The 18,417-nt window shown below is 41.5% G+C and overlaps 1 long non-coding RNA gene across 2 annotated transcripts in view; it reads left to right on the top strand.

Moving 5' to 3' along the window:
• The window catches only part of LOC109140875 (uncharacterized), a 53,012-nt gene extending 45,201 nt beyond the window's left edge, over positions 1-7,811 (top strand). For both annotated transcript variants that reach the window (XR_003463491.1, XR_003463490.1), the window contains 2 exons: positions 2,155-2,235; positions 4,549-7,811. This is a non-coding gene — a long non-coding RNA (uncharacterized LOC109140875). The remainder of the gene's footprint in view (positions 1-2,154; positions 2,236-4,548) is intronic.
• The last annotated feature ends 10,606 nt before the right edge of the window (positions 7,812-18,417 follow it).

Here is an 18,417-nt window from a genome sequence, read left to right as displayed (position 1 = left end):
ACATATAATATATATATGCTGAAGAAGATATGATTAAATACTGCATTTTTAAACGTAACATTTCTGCACTTTTGGCCTTGACTCTGACCGTAAAAGTGCTCAAACTGAAACGAAAAGACACTGTTAATTATTATAATCCTGGCACTGAGTGCTTGTAAAACCACAACACTTTTGTCTACACACAAGAGAACTAAAACAAGGAACTGTCGCCAACCGTTTGAGGTATTTTTGCTGCAACGCTGTCGCAATTTGCCATAGCTGAATATTTCTGAATAGGGAATTGATATTATATTATGAAACAAGTCAAAATGGAAGTGTTCAGGGCAGGACAGTGTGTGCCATGCACAGTATATCATATCACAACTAGTGAGAAACAGTAGCTGTTTTGTTTCCCAACATAGACTCTGCAGAAGATAATAGTGTCATCTATATACAGCACCTAAATTTAAACCATTGTTTTTCTTCTTTACTTATAATCTGTCTAAAAATGTTTTAATTAGTTATTTTTTCTGCTCGTCAGTCCAACTTGGTCTCATTAACATCAGTTGAAGGCCTGCCTGAAGAAAAGAAAATATTCCACCAACCGATTAAACACTAGTTTAGACAAACTTGATCTCCACAGAGCAGAGAACTAGTCCCACCCATCCTCATTCTCCACCTTCTGTGTGTCTGCAGCCGTCAAATGCTCACTGGGCTCCGGTTGCATGTCTGGGATGCTCGACTACTGTGCTCACCTGGCATGAACCCAAGCGAGCGGAGCCTGGAGTATTCATTGCTCAACCTGGGTGAAGGTCATAGAATCCAGCCCTTCCCTGCTCCGCTCCCCAATGAGCAAACATATGGTCATGGAGCACCTTGAACATGTTTAGGTGACCAGAACCACTTGGCCTGAGCTGCCACAGCAAAAGAGAAAGAGGCGCTGAAGGAGGTTTAGGCTCACCTTGCTAAAGCGGAACAAGGATAAGGAGGGAGTGCGAGGCTGCCAGCTACAGTGTTCATCATTCACTAGTTGCTCGCACGCAGGAAAACCCAGGCGAAGTCACACAACTAGACGTAGACGTGAAAAGCTACACTCTAGCTTGCCTCTTCTCCTCTCTTGTTTCTCTTGATATAAATGTGTGTAATCATAAGGTACAATATCATCACCCCGTTGCTCAAACAGCCAAGCCTCGTCTAATTGCTTCCACGTTTTCCTCAGTGTTAAGCTCATTAGTGGGTGACCTAAAGGCATGTAGGGAAAAAAAAGACAAGCGAGAGAGACAAAAAAAAAAAAATCTTTGGATAATGGATGCTTGCTGTTTTGAGACAGTAAAAATAAACAGGTCTGCGGCTTTGATAATGAATATGCTGTAAACATCAGCCCAGAGTGTGAGTTTATCACAAACGTCCAGCTAATAACCCAACTAGTGTGTACGCGCGTGTGCTCTCACATACAGTATGTGTATACGAGCGCGCTGTGTGTGTGTGTGTGTGTGTGTGTGTGTNGCGCGTGCGCTCTCACATACAGTATGTGTATACGAGCGCGCTGTGTTGTGTGTGTGTGTGTGTGTGTGTGTGTCATTGCATGTGTGTGTATTTGTCTTTGGGCTGGCTCAGGGTGGAAGGTGCGGTGGGGTGGAGGGAGGGCGTTAGAGATGATGATTCGCTGTTAGACTTTGTGAATGGGATGTGAGAGTGTCTCTGGTGTCTGAATGTCTGGCCCAGGTGGCGAGTGGAAGGCCGACTTCATTAGCCTTAAAGAGGAAACAAAGGAAGATGCATCGTAAAAAAGTGCCATCCCTCATCTGCGAGGCCACCGCCTGACACATTAGGAATCTGTATGCTCAATTAACCACTGGCAGGCTCATTTTTCCTCTCCCTCTCTCTCCCACTCTCTCTTCCCCTCGCTCTTGATCAAACAGAGCAATCACACTGGATTGAAGCAACACTTCATACACGGCATGTTTATGAAGTTGGAGCATATTTTGGCTGTGTTTGATTTGCGGAAACCTTTTTTTTTATGATCTATAAATGTTTGTTGTTGGTTTTTTTTGCAGGAGATTCAACAATTTGTCACTTCCCGATTAAACAAAGCAAACGAAGCTGATGAAAATGCTTAAAAAAAACCTTACTCTATAAATTCCACAACTGCCTCCTTTTTTTTTTTCGTTGCAGGGGAGAAGAGGAAAATCAGGCACCCAGGAGGACAGGAAATCGCATGCCAAAAACACATTACTCCTGAACTCCAATTTGCACGTGAGTTCTATTATTAGAACTTCTGCTTCACCAAAATGTGGCAGGTAATTTATGCAGGCGTTTTTTTACATTACAAATTACAAACATGGCAGATTCACACGAGAGTAAAATTACAGACAGTTTCCTTGTTTATTACAAATCATATCTCTCGCTCATTTGGGCTGTTTATAAGATTGCTGTATATATAGTGGTTCTCCAGAAGATCTGTAAACAGACTTTGATGCGTGAAATCCAGTTCCTCTTTAATGAGTGCTGATATAATGCGTCATTAACCATGTGTGTCATATGTATGAAAGTGTTGCAAAACCTCATCTTAATGTGGATTGCGGCCTTGCTCTTTCATTGACGCAAACAAGCACAAACACACAAAACACACACCTTTCCCAGCGTTCCTCTGCCCTGTGAAGTGAGTGGCAACCTGAGGATTCTTATCTTCCCATGAACCTCCTGTGAAAAATGACAAAGTGCCATAAGGACATGGCTGAGGTGGGGTTTTGGGTGTAGCGGGGGGTCACCATGATACGCATCAGCCTTTGATTAACGAGGTGAGCTAGACGCTCTTTAAAATCACAGGGGTCACGGCTTAGGAGGCCTCCATCTAACACTTCGCCACACTTCACAGGGCCAACTTCTTTTTATTATCGGACCCACCCCCTTTCTCTCTGTCTCTCTGTCTCTGTCTCTCTCTCTCTGCTCCACGCCTCTCTTTTGAGGTCTATCAGAGAGATGAAAAATGGCGTGCAGCTGGCCGAGTACTTCCTTCCCCTTGTCGGGGTCAGCAGTTCACTGTGCTGATAGAGACCCTCACACCTCCATTAGGAAGACCTCCGCTGCACTCACACAGGTCGCTTTGCTGCATCGCTGGACGGCCATCGCTCCTACCTTTGTCTGGATATCCTGTCATTACATTCCTCCATCACTGCGGAGGCCATTGATTATTTTTTCTGGTGATGACTGGCAGCTGCATCATCTATGTAATCACTACCCTAATAGAAAACATCACTCCAAAGATATTAAAGTTGCAACTGTTTGTCGATTTTTCGTCTGTTTCATGTTGAAGTCATGATGAAAGCAGCCCCTTTCTCTCTGCTAATCCCTCAGTCAACATCATGACATGCCTTACGGGAAAAGAATTATACAAATAATACAAACCACTGAAGTTTTTGATTGAACCATATGCAAAAACACAACATTCTCATGAGTTTTAAATAAAATGAACACATGTGAACATTACTCATCACTGTGCCTTTATACTGGACTTCTGGGGGTTTTAAAAGGAAGATATTTAGAGGGTTTTTTTTTTTTTTTTGCTTTTTTNGAAGATATTTAGAGGGTTTTTTTTTTTTTTTGGCTTGTTAGCATCACATCGCTCATTTGCTTGTTTGGGTCAAATCATGAAAGTCAGTTTGGGTTTAAAAAGCAACACGGCCTCCAGTGGCCACTGATTTGACTTTAACACTTCCGGCTAAAGTGTGACTAAAATAAATAAATAAAAAATTCCAATAAGAAGATTATGATGAGACTATATTGCATTTATCTGTCCTGTAATACATGTTTTGATGTCTGCTTTACTGGCAGTGTAGAGGAGAGTAGATTGACAGCAGAGGCCAGGGTGGTCAGATTTAGAGTGCGTTCAAAAAGAGGTGCTAATCATAATGCTGAGCTGGCCTTGTTGAGCTGCTAATTACCTCCATTATGAAGATGCAGAGTGCCTGATCAGAGGCGCCTCGGTGTATACGTGTGTGTGTTTGTGTCTGCGTGTGTGTATACAAGTGTGTGTACTGGTCTGTGCCGATTAAGAGGAGGATTAGCCGTCCATTCTGAGGAGGGAGGCAACCAGGGGGTACAAGGAGAGAAAGGGGGGGGTGAGGGTTGTGGTGTCGGTGGGAGGAGGGAGGGGGTGTCCCCCTCCTGGAGACGAGCCCTGACCTTCTCATTTCATCCTCATTAGTATCTCATGTCAACAGAGCAGCCACTCCTTAATCATCTGCTATCATCCCAGGCCTGCACACACACACACAAGCAAACACACACACACACACACAAATAAAGACACAGATAAACACAAACTTGCATGTGGTCTACTTTTACAGACACATCCTGTATATTCATCTATGCAAAACATGTGAAGTGATACACCGTATGTTATTAATATCATGTATCATATGTTTAGAATGTTGTTTGAAAATGCTATCTCAGCCCTACGGTGTGAAATGTTACGAAAATAATTAGACAGATCCTTTTTTTATTAATAATAATTACTATACACCAGATAACAAATCCTATAATGTGTTTGCTGGACTTGGCTTATAGGATCCTGTGGTGGACAGCAGCACGGCAGCGTGGCAGAGGGTGGGCTCGTCTGTCTGTGTCGGCCTCGGTGCCACGGAGGCCCCAGCAGGGTCGGGGGGAGCGGGGGCTCAGGGTGCCAGCACAAATGAGATCCATTCATTTCCCCACTTCGGCATATGGTGGCCCATTGTCCTCGGCCACAGAGGCAGAAGTGATGCAATTTGTTGGCATGTCCTGTCATTTCACAAACTGTCCATCCCACTGAGGCCCTGGCCAGCAGAAGACAAGCAAGGGCAGCTTGTTGTTTCACCTGATCCACACCATAACATGAGCTGGTAGCAACAGATCACACACCCCTTTACATTATAAAGGAAGCCGTGCACAAATATTTTGATGAACAGATAAAGAAAGTCAGAAACAACAGGATCAATCGGAGTAAATCTTCCAGGAGATTATAATATACAGTATCTGTGTCAATCCCTGTTGTTTTCCAGGTTATAACAAAAGCTTATCCTTATTTACAGAATAAGATTTCGTCTGATCTTGGCATTAAGACATGATAGCCTCCTTACATGCGTCATGGTATGCAAAGACATCAGCTTGGGCAAAACAACCTACTCAAAAACAAGAAAATACTGCACTTAAAATGAAATCCAAACCTACATGGAAAGAATAAACAGTGAAACTTCAGATTTATGAGTGAGAGTGAACTGGGCAGTTCACCCCAGGCCTGTTCCTGGTTTCACTATGCCATGCATGAACCTACTGTCTGACAGGAGAGGGGAAGGAGTCTTGTTTAACTTCCTGAAAAAGCAAACTTTTGACATGAGGTGCACAATATAGCCAATGCAGCAGCAGAAAGAAGTGTCTAGACATGACTGCATTTAGGTCAGACAGAGGAAAACATATGATCACACTGTCATGCACAAAACACTGGTAGTATATGGTGTTGACAGACGTTTGGATCGCAGGGTCAAATGTCACTGAACCCATTCTACACTAACATTTGTATGCGTGTGTATACTGCATCATCGCTTCACGCCGTGATTCCACTCAATACTGGCCGTGTCAGTTGGAGGTTTGCTGTTCATTGTCCACACAGCGTGCTACCCGCTCTCTCGGCGTGTGACGGGAACGTGGGCTTTCCACTGAACTCCCGAGAAGAAATCAACAAAGGGGAGCACCTTCAGACAAGAAGTCAACTTCACTTCAGCCACTCTGAAGATTGATGACGTTGGTCTTCGTTTCACTGGGAGTAAGAAACAAGTGGCCCTCAGAGACTCATTACACCTCAGCAAGATTTGGAGAATGGAGTGACACTGTTCCTGATTACCAGATTCATCATTTGTATTGGTCTGGGTCGCTCTTTCACAAATGTCAGCTGGAGAACTGGTTTTGTGTCGTGTACTGTACAAAAGCTTAAGAAAGAAAAGACCCTGGCAAAATGACGTAATGCACTTTTGTTTATTTGTCACACATAAGACATGCAAAAACAGTCAGATAATCCATCTTCGTCCCCCCACACAAACATTTAGCCAGGTTAGCTGTGGTCCATCTAATACCCCAATCATACATCCCTGACCTCAATCCTGCCAACACTTTTCTGCACCCACCTCCCCCCCCCTTGTTCTTCCAGCCACCCTACTGCGTTAAACGAGATCCTTCTCCAGCCCTATCCTTAACCCCATTTGTATCCTCTACTCCCACCTATCCCCCAACCTGTCAAGGACCGGCTTCCCATGTCCATCACTGGGTGATGGATGGGGTGGAAGGTCGTCACCCCACTCTCAAGAGTTCACTGATCCCATCAGCCATGCAGACACCTCCAAATCATAGTGGGGGACGTTACTGAAATTATACATTTAGGGAGAATAACCTGGGACAGGGATGTACTGCTTTGCAAAATCTGCTTTTCGAGAGATGTGTCATTGACAAGAAGTCATATTTTTGAATTTCATTGGCTATCATATGTATTTCTGATGCTATTTGCTAAGAAAACCATGCAGGAGCGATATTTTAAAGTAACAATTAAGCTCTTTTTGATTCATCTTGTGTTTAAGGCTACAGAGTGCATGCTTATCTTTCTTCCTTGCTAAAACCTGGTGCCTACATTACCCAGAAAGCAACTTGGTTGTCAACAGTTCAGTCAGTGATTCATGTGTGTTAGATTTGTAGTGGCTAATGTAGCCCTACTAGCCTCAAGCAGAAATGAGGCCTTGTGTGACATCACTCTTTTGTAGCTCCCTCTGGACCTTTCAACAGACTTTGAAGTGTAAAATGTGAGTATTTACTTACAGGTTTTGAAGTACAAACTAAAGCTTATCTGTTGTACTTTTGTCATTATGGTTCCATGGGGGGAAATTAAAACTCTTGATACAGATTCTGCAGAGAGCACACAAGGCAGCAATCAAATAGGCTACAAGTAAAGGAGTCTTTGTTGTGTTCGAATTTTCTAGTAAATTGGGAAGATATATTGCATTTTCCCAATGACAAGACTTCTTCTTATTAAATAGATATCCGAGACTCAGTAGAAAAATAGAAATGATTTGCTGAAAGTCATTTTCCGTAAAAACGCAATGAAATTTGATTGCACCCTGGTATAAACTAGTGAAGTGTCTCACCCTTGACTGACCTTAAATTGCCTCTTGATGCCTATGGCGCTGTAGGAAAAACAGTAGTCCTATTGGCTCATTTCACATATGTCCTGGTAAACAAAGCTACAGGATATGGTCGGTATTTCAATTGCTGAGGAAAACCAGAGAAGGCAAGATCCTGGATAAGTCTGTCCCTAGTTTTCCAGTAACAGACCACATGGTGACCAAAGGAGGCTGGGTTTTTTCTCACTCATATCATTCAGTCAGCGGGAGATTGACATACTATAAATACACAAGAAAAATAAACAATACACAATAGTGTCAAGCCTCACCACTGACAGGGGCATAGATCAATGTTATTTCCCGCTTTTGCAAAAATACCTAATTCCCCTTATTTAATCAAGCGCCCCCTTTGCTCGGGCCCCTCCGGCTGATTTATGACACCCGCTGCCTTTATGAGTACCTGTTTCATTTTCTTGTCTCTGCTCTGACACCTAAAGTGATAGGAATTTTATGCTTTTGATAACAATATGAGTTTCACTTTGGCCCAGAATTCATGGCCCTGTCAGCGGGCAATAAATAACAGCAGCACAGCGAAAACATTCACAAGCTTCCACGACAAAACATCCACCCAGTGGGATTTACTTTGGGATGGAGGCTATGAATAAAAAAAAAAAAAAAAGAGGGAGAGAGAGATGGAGAGAGAGGGCAGCACAGGAGGGGACGTCTACCGGAGGAACGCAGGATCGTAGTAAAAGGTCATGTCAGTGAGAGTGGAAGTGCAAAATGTTTTCTGGTGTCGCCTTGTCAAGATTCATAATTGGTGTGCTGTCATATGAGCATTTTGATAATGTCACATGAACATAAATGCCATGCTGTGACACACTGCTCCTCAGCTATCATAAGTATGTACAGCAGGGCAGCTCAAACATTTTCATGTCACAGAGCCTCAAGTAAAAGAATCATTGTAGGTCATGGGTCCCCATTTGACCCCCTCCACCAGCAGTGTGAAGATGTGTTGTTGGTTTACTAAGGATTTTTACTGTCTGCACTTTATCTTCAAGACCTCAAGTTTGTTTTTTCATTCTTTAACTTTAAAATTCTAAAACTTTTCATGAACTCAAACCACGATGTGTTCCATTCAATTGCATTACCTCTAAATTTGAGACTGTCCTCCAGAGAAAAAAAACAGCATCAGTTGTTTTAGCAAGTACCCCAAAATGAAGTAACGTTAAGATATAAGTGACAAAGCCCTCCTGCGGTAATTATAATAGGAGCAACTAAGAAGGTCAGGTAACCTTGTTAACCTGCTATAAAGTGGTACAGTGGTTACAAAGTACTGCTTAAGAAAGCTGAGTAGTTCCTCTTAGCTTGTTTGACTCTGCCGTAGACAGATACACCAGTTGCTCTTCTGTTGTATTCCTGACAAAGAAGCTGCTTAAGGTGAACTGTAGTATTAAACAACACTTTTTGTTATCAACCACAGTCAACACCGAATCAAACAGGTCTAATATCTTTATTATTCTGGTGAATCAACGAAAGCATTTCTCATGTTTCTGGTGAACCATTCAGAAACCTTCGGGAGTAACACCCCACAAAGTTTTGAGTAGATACTGTAAGAACAGAGCTCAAATTTCTACATCCATCTATTGGTCCCCAACTGCTTTCTTCCATAAAAACCTCCCTCCCCTCACCTCTACCCTCCTCTTCACTTCTCTGGACCCCTGAGCTGGAGCCTCTTTTTCATCTGTCACCGGCTGTAAAAAAAAAAAAAAAAAAGTGTGAGAAAGTAATACACGAAAAATTCTCATACGTATGTAAAATATTATATCTTGAATGGGGTTCAGAGGGGTTAGATAGATTCATACTGACACTTCACACATTCCATTGACAAATTGGCCATTTCAGCGTTGTTGCCAAAATCCTGCTGGTCACCTAGGCGATGACATTAAACCGAGCGAAAACCTCTCTTTACGTGCGATAAAGTCAAACAAAGATGACGCACTGTACCCGTTGACTATATCTAAGGAATAGGAAGTAAAATGTCAAGCGTTTTAAAAGAAAGCTGCTGTAAACTGTGGTTATGGAGACTATAACGAATCACTGCCCAACCCCAAAGATTTCTTTGTTCCAGCCCCTACTGGTCCTCGCTACATGAATATTATGGCTCTGAGTGAAAGGACGGAGAGAGAGATGTTTTTTTGTGTATCCCTACTTGAGCCCTGTGTGTGTTTGGCACAGGGGCCTCAAAAGAGCGCAAAAAGAAAAGAAAAGGCAGGGTCACGACAAGTATTCGGTGCTAAAGGGGTGTGAACTGGCACAGACTCTTGGCATAGGCACAATGCATGGTGGGATGGCAGTGCCCAGGAGCCTCCAGATAGAGACAGAAGCTGCTTGGGGCCGAAGCAGCGTCTCAGTGGGGCCACAGAGGAAGACGGGAGGGAGACCAGATCAGAAACAGAGGGGAAAATTGAGACAGATTTTCTTGCAGGTGTTGAGATAATAGACGGACAAATGATCTAATTGTTGGAGCGTTTTGGGGGGAGAATTTAGCGGGGGAGGGGTTTGGTGGAGGGTTCAGAGATCACAGAGTAAGAGGATTTGAATTACAAAGGCGAACAAGTTGACATATGCAAACCTGAAAACCATGACAGACACAGGAAGTCTTTCATATGTGCAACTCTTACCTTCGCGTCTATGTGAAAGACAAGAACTGGTGATGCAAACTGGTTAGCTTACATATTTACAGAATACATTTAACTGACCTTATTTTGGTCAACACTAAGCTTTATTATATACAGTTCATTTAGTAATGGAGATTATAGTCATCATCATGATCAAACTAATTTAAATAACAGGAAGGCAGGGTTTTGTGAGTATATATGGGTACATTGGTGATTGTTTAATCTCTTGTTGAGGTTGTAGTATATACTCTTTGTATTCCCAACTATAATAAAGGTCTAGTATGTAGGATTTTGTGGTATCTAGTGGTGTAGTTGCTGATTGCAACCTTATTGCTTCACCCTCTTCTTCATGCAATGAATGAATACTGCAGAGGCCAAGAAACACGAAAAATATGAAAGGCCCTATAGAGAGCCTAGTTTGTCCATCCTGGGCCACAGTAGGCCTACAATGTAGAAACATGAAAAAAAAAACATATTTTAGTGTATTATATTCACTTTCTAGCATGTATTTCTGAATCCCTAAATCTAACACATTGGACCATTAATTGAATCGTCTGCCTTTCATTTCATTTTTCATCACGGCAGACATTTTCTTTATCATCGACTGGAGGTCAAACATTCACACAAAGCTTATGCAGTGCAGTGTATTAGTGTTACATTAAAGGTGCAGACCTTTACACATTTACACACGTCCTAATCAACAAGCTTCGCTTTAAATGATTCAGAGACACGGCTCGGTCCTATGCATATTCTCCGGCGAGAGAAGCTAGGATATATTTGGAACATCACACTTTTAAGAGCGTGAGCTTCAACTCCCCTGGGTCATTTTCTGCTCTGGTCTTAATTGAGAGTGTTCTGGAAAAATCATTACTATATTAATGATTTAACACAAAGTAACTACCTGCTTTTTTCCAGGAGGAAAGGGAGATTTGCTTCAAATCAATACCCATGCACGCTCATTATAAGGGGGGTAAAGTTATAGTAATTAGGCAGACACCAATAACTTTTTAATGATCTTTGTTTTTAATTGCATATTATCGGGTTGCACAGTCTGTGTGTTTATACCCAAATATAAGATAATGGTGAAGGGAGAAGTAGATTAAAGAGAGGAGGCACCTGCAAGGTTTTTTACCTCAGCAACAGCAACAGCACTGATAGTCTACAGCGTGTGTGCAGGAGAAGAGGATAAATGTAAGCATATTTTTCTCTTCTCTTCTTTTCTTTGGTGCATTTTCTATCAGTTTCCCAGTAATGCGCCTAACATGTGTTGTGAAATAACACTTCCCTTCCTGCTGTCTATTAGGCTGCGGAAGTGAAACGCCTGTCACTAAAAAAAAAAAATGGTGTAAGAGAGTTTCAGAGAGATTAAAACATGAATTTGCCAGTTGAGTCATGGGATGTTACAATCAAATGCTTCAAGATGACTTACAGGTGAGGTGAAAATCATCATCAGTACACAATCACTGTTAATTTAACCTCTATTTAAACCAATTGTAGGCAGCCTTGTTTGCCAGTGTTGTCTAAAAAAATGCAGTTTTGCCACTTTGGAAAAATAATAAAAAAATATGAATGCAGATGAGGATAAAATGCAACAGCATTGGATACCCATCTGTTAGCTCTTAAAGGGGAAGTGGTCTACTCAAAGCAGTGGAGGGGTGAGCATCTAAGAGAGAATAGGGAGGGTGGGAGTGAGCGGGAGAAATGTGGTAATAGAAAGAGCCCAGGAATGCCAGGCTGGCAATCCAGGACTGCTCTGAATAAGTGAGCCAGCCAAGCTTTTTTTTTTCTCCTTCTTCTTCTAATTCTGCCTGATGCCTTCCTTTCCTCCCACCCTGCTCGCCCTCCTCCCTCCCTTCCTCCCTAGGCCTGTTCGCTCTGGCCCGCTCCCCGAAACTCCACGGCAGATTGTCGATTCAATGACTCCCCTGTCAGGTGATTATCTAGGAGCTTTAATGTAATCTTCCACTCACACGTACCATATTTCAATTACGACTGCCATTGTGAAACAAGCTGCATATTCAATTCACCAATTGCCCCGCCGCTGCCTCAACAATGTCAACTGTAAAAGAACGCCAGCTGAAGGCAATTATGCATGTTTTCAGAGCCAATTATGATCGCTCTCACGGCGGCGGTTATGCCACGAGCAAGGGAGTGTTTGGAAATTTTTAATTTAATGACAATATGCTCGTGGTAGGATTCAGCGTGCTGCCCCGATTCCCAGGCCTGCCATCTCGGCATTCACGGAGGGAACCATTAAGGCAGATAGGAGAAGATTATGGCCTCTCTCAAGGGCCACACTGGGAGCACAGAGAAGGCCTCAGCAGTGCAGGGTAGATGGCATCCACTCATCCTCTCCGCAGGATCACAGCTGGCAGGGCTGAGACCAAGCAAGAGAGGCAGACTGGTTAGCTCGTCTTCCAGTTTGGACTATGCCTGCAGAGGGAGCATAAACTCACACATTCCCACAGCAAAGCCACAGACTGAGAGATGCTGTAGAGAGACATCAAAATCCCGGCTCTGCGGGGCTTCCTTCCTCAATATTTCTGAGAGGCAGGCTCAACATCATTGGGTCTGAAAGCTTTCGGAAAAATGGTCTTGAGGTTGATTTGACTGTCTTTGCTTCAAACTGTGAAAACCAGTGCGAGTGAGTGTGTGCAACAAAAAGTTAATTGAGTAAAAAAATGTCTGTCCATTAAAAGTGGACATTGTCTTTCTTTTTTACAGATTGTTTTTCAGTTTGGTCAGTGAAATGTCAGAAGAAAAAAAAACAGAATAATGCCCATCACATGTTGCCAAAGCCCATGGTGACTTCTTTAATCACCTGTTTTGTCCAACAGAAATAGCAAAATATAAAGATCTTCAATTGAAAATGCTATAAAATAAAGAAAAGCTGATATTTTTACCCACGAAAACCTGGAAATAGTATTTCTTTCTCACTTTCTCTTAAAAAATGAGTTCAAATGCATATTAGATTTGTTGTAGATAATATTTCTGTCAATAAATAAATCAATTAACTACAAATCATTTTAGCACTGTAGCTGGTCTGCATGCATTATTACCTGATTATAATCAACTAGAGACAGATACAGATTGCATAGATTTTTATTCACCGTCACAGCACTAGTGGTTCTAGTGATAGGGAATTTATCGTCCATAGTTTTGGGCAGCAGATTTAAAAGCCCTATTGTTCAAATAACAGAATGCAGGTTAGATCTGAGCCTCCATCCCTCTCCCACTGGGATGTTTGTATAAAACCCAGTCAGTTCTCAGGGGTAGAGGTTGACAGGAGAAGACATCGCCCCAGTCCCTGGGAGATTGGCGAACACAACACATATATTAATGCATTAAATGTGTTGACTGTGTTCAGCCCAGGGATGTAGGAGGGAGAGAGAGAGGGAGAGAGAGAAAGGTTAGGGGGAAGAGAGAAAAAAAAAAGCTGTTGTAATGTATGGTGTTGTCTTGTATAGCGTGTCTGGCAGTGGGGGGGTGGGGTGTGGTTTGGAGGAGTGTCGGCCAGATTATAAGGCCTGGTGAGAGATGAGGGATGGCCGACTTGTAAACAAGTGACAAGCGTCCTGGATGACAATTCCTAATCCATCATAGTGCTGTCAGCGGTGACCGGTGAGGTGACGGACAGGACCCAGGAGAGGGGACAGCTGCTGAACGTCAATCCACATCATAATTTGAAAAGCTTTTCCACATGAGCTGAAACAGAGGGAGAGAGGAAAAAGAAAGAACTCATGCATCCCACTATCTGCCATACCTTCTCCTTAATCTGCCTCCACCTCTTTTCCTCCTTTCTCGGAGAGATGATGTAGTGTCCTCTTCCCTTTCAGATGGTGAACTGCAAAACCATGGCATCCTTTGACTTTTCGCTGATGGAACTATAATCAGACAAAGACAAATAGCATAGCTGTGAATGCGCACGAGACGCTTTGATAAGGAAACCATCAAAAGCACGTATGCAACTTCTGGTGTTGTGGGACAACACGTAAAAGACTTTACAAGCTTTAATAAAATAACTTGTTGAAGAAAGTTTGATTTGTATTACTTCAGAAACATGTCATCAACATGTTTCATTATGCTGCTGCTTTGATTATTGTTGAGTTAGCAGGGTGTTAAACCCCATAAGATTTTGTCTGCTTTTTCATATGTTCTAACAGCACTCAAAATAAAAGTTTCAACCCTTGTGTTTTGTCCCACAGACCCCACTGCTGCCTGTGTCACAGTGAGAGCAATACCCTCCCAGTCCCCTCTATTTTTTTTCTTTTGCCACAAACTGGGTGTGCATATTTGATGAGGGTGACAAGACAGAAATGTCCTTAAAGCATTATCATGATACCAAAAATGAAGATGTGTGTCATGTTGTCGTTTATAATACTGGTTATGTATGAATAAATATATATTGTTCTTTAATTGAAACAGGGTTCTCCACGCATCTTCCAGCACTTCAGGACAGCAAACTTCCCAGGGACAAAAAGGACACTGGAGCAAGCTGATTGACTTGCATTATCAAGGTGATAACACAATGTTAGGTATTTTTTTCAAAAGTTCAAGACATTTAACGTCAACATTAAACATCAAAGATCAAGATCGAGAATTAACATCAAAACATTTCTTGACATAAATGTCATAAACTGTAGGTAATATACAGATTCAATGACGCACAACCTCAAAGAAGTTGCAGGAAAAACTGATAACATGTATGTAAATCAAAATTGAATTCATGAATGAAAATGTTCAATTCTACCAGAAATGCACGTTAAGATCATGTGTAAACACAATCTAGACTCAGTCCAGATATGAGATGCTTGTTAACACCAGGTGTATAGAGGCCCTATAAGTATTAATCTTCCTCTTGGCTGTCGACGGGCTGATTTAGTCGCCCATGTTGGGTCAAGGCCCTCATTCTTTTCTTAAAGACCTCGCTTCCCTGCCAAACCGGGATTTCCGATTGAGGGGCCTCAATAACAACTTTGATGTGGACGGCGTCCTAGAGGGTGAAGTGAAAGGCAAGGGGGAGGAGGGCGGCACAATGGCCTGACCTTCCTACTGCATCTGCACAGATCACACTCTAAATGGTCACATTGATGCTACTGCTTAGCTCTTTGCTGGGAGTCCTGATGGAGCCAACACTGGGGTCTGGGACATAGCAAAGCCTGGGCACCTGCCAGCAGACAGGGACAAATTGATTGAGATCAAGCCAGCTCTTATTGCATTTAACCCCCTGCTCTTACCAGTTAGTTCTGCCTAAAGCAATGCATAAGTAAACTGGAAAGGAAGTGTAAATAGAGGTTCTGTTCCTCAAAAAGTTCCCCAATAAAAAAAATTACTTTAAATATATTTTTGTCATTAGTATATGTTTGTTTGCAATTACTATCATCTTTACTCCATTTTGTTCATTTCTTTTCAGTTACATCCTGTAATGATTCACACATTCATTGAAAATTTTGGCCTTCAGTCGTTTTGGCTCAGTTTGCAGGGTGAATAAATACACAGTCAGAAGAGACTGCTTACATTGTGCCAGGGGTATTGTCACTCTTAATGATGAAGGTGAAATTAAAAATCCCTCCAAACCATGTTTTCTTTCTTTTACTTGAACAACCTAATGAAAACAACTCATGAAGACAATTATTTTCTATGAAAGTGTTTGGAACCAAAACTGTGCCTTTTTTTTCCCCTCTGGGGGCCACAAATTCAGATGGGTAGGTGATGTCATTCACCTTCAGTGAGATAGCTGAAAACCTTTATCCTGTCAGGTGCATTAGACTAAGACGTCTAAACAAAATTTTACAAGTGTTTTACTACTTTTAATGTTACAGATAACAAAAGGTGTGTGTTTGAATCCTTTAAAGCAAGTGAAGTTGGCACTTCCTATGATTTGGCCTTGTGGCCTACTGGCACTTACAAGTTTAACCTGCCACCTTCTGGTCATACCTTTTCATTTTACGCTACACTTTTTTTTCTCTAAAGTTAAGTTTTTAACCTTCAACACAAACACACACACAACTCCCCCCTCATAAACGGTTTTCTCTGTCTTGGTCATACACTTGAGGTCACTGCGAGACGAGAGTGGGAAGAATCAGTGAGCAAAAGGCAAAATGGTTTGTGTCGATTTAAGCAAGAGGGTAATAAGAAGAGGGGTGGGGAGAAAAATCAATAACAACATAAAATTGACTTAGTGCGTGTCATAAAACATAAGTAAGTGCTCTGAGATGGAGAAAACTGGAGTCTCAATTTAATCTGCGCAAAAAGCTGCACTGTACAGATGAAGTGATGTGAAGAGAGAGAGCAAGAAAGAGGAAAAGGAGAGTGGGTGGGAGGTAAGAAGGAGAAAAAAAAAGGAGGAGGGAGGACAGAGTAGCCCACAAGATACAGAGAGAAAGATACAATAAAATCTAAAGGACAGACACTTAATTGTCATATTAAAGACTCTCTCCAGTGCTCGGCAGAGTGGAAGGTTAGCTCCCATTCATCATCTGGCTAACAGCCACTTGAATGAAATCACAATTAAAATCTGCTCAATATTGTCCCAGGGACGTTTTGCGAGCATTAATTTTTTCCCATTGATTCTCTACCCCCCATAAATCAGAAATGTTGCGGCGCATGTAATGGTTTATGGAGAAAGGATTATGGTGTTATGAAGCTAATGTAGCAGAACCGTCTCATTTAAACACAGCCTCCCTGGCCGTCTTACAGGGGATAGAGTTATTACACTATTACACAGCCTATCACAAACACAACACACTGACACTGTTTAAAAGCTGCGTGTAATTGGACAATACTGTAGATTTACAACATTTATGATCATAATAGCAATGTGTTAAAGGATTTTGTTTATTACCAGCACTTAAAGCAGAGGTGGTACTGCTAGGGATGTGGTTCAGGAAAGGCAACAGAACATAAAATGTCACTTCACACAAATGACAAAAAAGCATTATTAATAATAATAACAATAATAATTATAACATGTGACATCTAACTTCTTGCACAGTTTCAGATCATCTCTGTGATATCTGCCACCAATAAACCCAGTAACGTTGCAGAATGCAGTTGTGTTTTGACTTCTCACAACACTGCATTGTCATATCGAATCAATTCAAAAGCAACATCTCTTGAGAGAAATAGGGTCCTGTTTATAATCCACACAATCAGAATGTCAACAGTTTTCTCAGGAACTATTTTACCTTTGGTAAAAAAAACAAAAACAAAAAACAAACAGTAGTTCCAGTGAAAACTACTGATGTGGGTGTGGATTATTCTGAGTAAAGCATGGGGGAACTTTTCAAATCTCAAAAGCTTTGAAAAATTAAACAACAAGAATAACTTATGTGCATGATTACAACAAAAATTGGCCTGACTAGACCACCAGACTACTACCCTCAATTACCAGTAGTAGTAACAATATGGTTATAGTTTGTTATTTGGGTGAACTGCCCCTTTAAACTCAAAGTATGCAGATAACTTGGAGCTAGCTACAAGTAGGATCTCAAGCTGAAATCTTTTTTACAAACATATTATAGTAAGTATCTTTAAATATTGTGTGTGATTGATCCATATTGCACCAACACAGGTGTTTTTACTAATGTTACATATTAAGATCTTTTCAGGACTGCAAAGTACAAATTGGGGTTGATTGACATCTACCTCATGCCTCTAGTTTTGTCACAGCAGGGCAACATACAGCATTGTAATTATTTTAGTACCTCCACTGTGTCTGAAATCACTGCCTCATTCTCTCAATCTGCACTCCGTGTACAGCCCATACTCAGCAGTTTACTCCCAATTCCAAAAGTGGGTGCACCAGAAATATTTGTCCAATAGCACACCCACTGTGGTATTTCGTGTTCCTAACATCTGGTTTGAAACGAGACGAAACCTGACTGTCAGTGGTGTCAACAGCAGCTACATATGTCCCTTTAAAATGTTTTGTTTATCTTTGTACAACTTAAATATAAGCAATTTTTAAATTTGGACAAAAGGCATTATTTTATAGAAGGTTAATCTTTTTTTTTTTTTTTTTNTTTTATAGAAGTTTAATTTTTTTTTTTTTTTTTTTTACATTGTCCCTGTTCAAATAAAGAAATGAAAATATGATACAATATAATAACGTTAAATAAAACATAGAACTGAAACAGTAAGCATGTGTGCATGCGCTGTATATGCATGTTGTATTGGGGTTGCGTGGCTTGGGGGAGCCATGACAAAAACAATTCCTTTGAAGAGGGATGACGTGGTCTAAAAAAGTTTGGGAACCACTGGTTTGTGGAATAGCAAAACTACAATTTTCACACAATAAAATGTGACGTACGGGATTGTTAGCAGATTAGTGTACTGTACATGCCATGGACCTTTTTTTTTTACCGTAGAGGGGGAATTTATGAATTGAAACACCTGTGTGGGTGAGCGGGGACTTCACAGCTGAAACTTTGATTGGTCATATTGGAAAATCACAGGTGTTACTAATAACACCAACGATTGCTCTGTTCTAGTCAAGTGTCCCAGTAAGTCATGACAGTGTGACAGTGAGCCAGCATGCACAATACCAGGGCCCTGAAACCAAAGCAACTAAATGTAATATGCTAATTTTTAAACATTTTATTCTTTACTTT

This window comes from Larimichthys crocea, chromosome XIII (assembly GCF_000972845.2).
Source record: "Larimichthys crocea isolate SSNF chromosome XIII, L_crocea_2.0, whole genome shotgun sequence".
Lineage (NCBI taxonomy): Eukaryota > Metazoa > Chordata > Actinopteri > Sciaenidae > Larimichthys > Larimichthys crocea.
Note: the sequence above shows the minus strand (reverse complement) of the source record. Positions and strands in the feature narration are given on the sequence as shown.